The following is a 3,293-nucleotide window of genomic DNA, read 5'->3' on the forward strand; positions in this document are numbered from 1 at the left end:
CTGGCCACTCAGAACACAGTCATCTGATCCCATCATGGGAACAACCACACAGAACTGGGGTCCAGCCAAGTTGACACACATCTCCAACTATCATTCCCTTTTTCGTCGACCCTCCACCTTACCGAGCATTACATACTTCTCCTCGGAATGGTCCCTTCTGACAACATGACCAAAGTAGATGAAGTAAAATCTGGCCATTCTCGCTTCCAAGGACCATTCCGGCTGCACTTCCTCCCAGACAGATTTGTTAGATTTTTTTAGCAGTTCATCGTACTTTCAGCATTCTTCACCAACACCACAACTCAAAAGCATCAATAATTCTTCAGTCTTCCTTATTCATTGTCCAGTTCTCACATGCATATGAGATGATTGAAAATATCATGGCTTGTGTCAGGAACACCTTAGGCCTCAAGGAGATATCTTTGCTCTTCAATACTTGAAAGAGGTCCTTTGCAGCCAAATCACACAGTGGTATACATCATCAAATGTCCTCACTGCTGCTTCCATTGGTGTTGATTGTAGAACCAAGCAATGGCAAGTCTTTGACAACTTCAGTCTTTCCTCCATTTATCATGATGCAGCTAATAGGTCCAGTTGTGAGGATTTTTGTTTTCTTTATATTGAGGTATAATCCATATGGCAGACTGTATTCATCAGTAAGTGCTTCAAATCATCCTCACTTTCAGCAAGCAATGTTGTGTCATCAGTGTATTGCAGGTTGGTAATGATTCTTCCTCCAATCTTGATGTCACGTTCTTCTTCATGCAGTCCATCTTCTCGGATTATATGGATCTCTTCCAGTCATTTGGCCAGGTAGTTGTCTTCCAACTCTCTTGGCAAAATCAAGTGAGCGCCTCCAGTGGGGCATTGGTTTGTTGAAACTTCTCAGTGGGTGTTCCATCAATTCCTGCAGCCCTGTTCTTCACCAATTCCTTCAGTGCAGCTTCAGCTTCTTCCTTCGATACCATTAGTTCTTGAACATATGTTACCTCCTGAATTGGAGGAAGATCGACCAGTTCTTTTTGGTACTCTGCGTATTCCTTCCATCTTCTTTTGATGCTTCCTGCATCATTCAATATTTTGCCCATAGAAACTTTCAATATTGCAACTCCAGGCTTAAATTTTTCTTCAGTTCTTTCAGCTTGAGAAATGCCAAGCATATTCTTCCCTTTTGGTTTTCTAATTCCAGGACTTTGCACATTTCATTACAGTAATTGACTTTGTCTGCTCAAGCTGCTCTTTGAAATCTTCTGTTCAACTCTTTCATCTTGCCATTTCTTCCATTTGCTTTAGCTATTCTCGTCTCAAGAGCAAGTTTCAGATTCTTTTCTGACATCCATTTTGGTCTTTTTTTCTTTTCTGATCTTTTTAATGACCTCTTACTTTCTTCATAGATGATGTTCTTGATGTCATCCCACAATTATTTCTAGTTTTTGGTCATTGGTATTCCATGTATCAAATCTATTCTTTAGTGGTCACTAAATTCAGGAGGGATATATTCAAGGTCATATTTTGGCTGTCATGACTTGTTTTAATTGTCTTCAACTTTAACTTGAACATACACATGAACAGTTGATGGTCTGTTCCACAGTAAGCTCCTGGCCTTGTTTTGGCTGAATGTGTTGAGCTTTCCATCGTCTCTTGCCACAGATGTAGTCAATCTGATTCCTGTGTATTCCATCAGGCAAAGTCATGTGTATAGTTGCCATTTGTGTTTTTGAAAAAATGTATTTGCAATGAATAAGTTGTTGGTCTTGCAAAATCCTATCATGTGATCTCCAGCATTAATTCTGTCTCAAAGGCCAAATTTTCAAACTACTGGCAATTCTTCTTTGTTCTCAACTTTTGCATTCCAGTCACTACATCTTAATTTCACAATTGGTCAATTTCAGACTGCAGAAGTTGATAAAAGTCTTCAATTTCCTCATTTTTGTCTTTGGTGGTAGGAGCATAAATTTGAATAGTAGTATTAACTGGTCTTTCTTGTAGACATGTGGATATTAATCTATCACTGACAGCATTGTACTTCAGGACAGGTCTTGAAACATCCTTTGTGACAATGAATGACACTCCATTACTCTTCATATTGTCATTTGTGGCATAGTAGATCGTATGGTTGTCTGATTCAAAATGTCCAAACCCAGTCCATTTCCACTCATTAATGCCTTGGATATCAATCTTTATGCATTACATTTCATTTTTGACAACTTCCCATTTCCTAGGTTCATACTTTGTACATGCCATGTTCTGATTATTAATGGATATTTCCTCCTCTTTTTCCTCAATTTGAGTTGTGCCATGTCACCAAATGGCGGTCTCATAAAGCTTTACTTTATCCATATCAGAAAGGTTGGTTCTACTTTGATGATGCAGTTCTTTCCCAGCCATATTTTGAGAGCCTCCTGACCTAAGAGGCTTGTCTTCCTGCACTGTATCGGACAATGTTTTTGGGCTATTCTTTAAGTTGCACAGTAATGTATCAGACAGTGTATCTCTGCTATTCATAAAGTTTTCCTTGGCCAATTCTTTGAGAAGTAAATGGCATCTTCTTTCTTAGTTGTTTTCAGTCTGTAAGCTGCTTTGAAACCGGTGCACACGTGCAAACTTGCTGGTGTTTGAAACACTAGTGACACGGCCTCAAGCCTCATAACAACACACAAGCCACCACAGTAAGACAAACTGACAGACAAGTTTGTCTCCCTTAGCTGCTTAAAACCTCCCCATCACACAGTTTTTCTTTACCTGCCTTTCCTGCCTCTTGGGGATGGGGACTGTGTCCCTCCCCATACCTGGATCCCTAAATAAATATAGATTTAACTAAAGCTAAATCTATATTCAGTAGTGTGATATATTCTGCCCTTTCTCCTATTAAGTCTCTTATGTGTTATTGATGCTTAGAATTGCTTTAAAAGTTTCATTTAATTGTGATAATTAGTTTAAATGGTTAAAAGTATGAAGAGACTTAAAATTTGGTGTTAAACCACTCTGGTGTCAAAACAAATGAATAATTAGTATTATTTCCCTTAATGTACAAATGAAGGGGAAGGAAGATGCAGAAAGGGTAGGCTAAGTGTTCCAGAGAAAATCTGAATAGATTTTATGATTTTACAGAAGGTAAGTTTTGTCCTTTTCATTTCCATACTAAATAGATATGAGAGTTGCCTGTGGTTCTATTATTCACCAGTATAGAGCCTTGACAGTTAAGGAGAAAGTTCTGAAACTGAGAAAAATGTAGTATACAAACAACTAGCTGCCTTGGGCAATTTGCATGGAGGCTTTGGGTAACCACTATA

This window comes from Orycteropus afer, unplaced genomic scaffold (genome assembly GCF_000298275.1).
Source record: "Orycteropus afer afer isolate SDZICR_OR568_19922 unplaced genomic scaffold, OryAfe1.0 scaffold00883, whole genome shotgun sequence".
Classification (NCBI taxonomy): Eukaryota; Metazoa; Chordata; class Mammalia; order Tubulidentata; family Orycteropodidae; genus Orycteropus; species Orycteropus afer.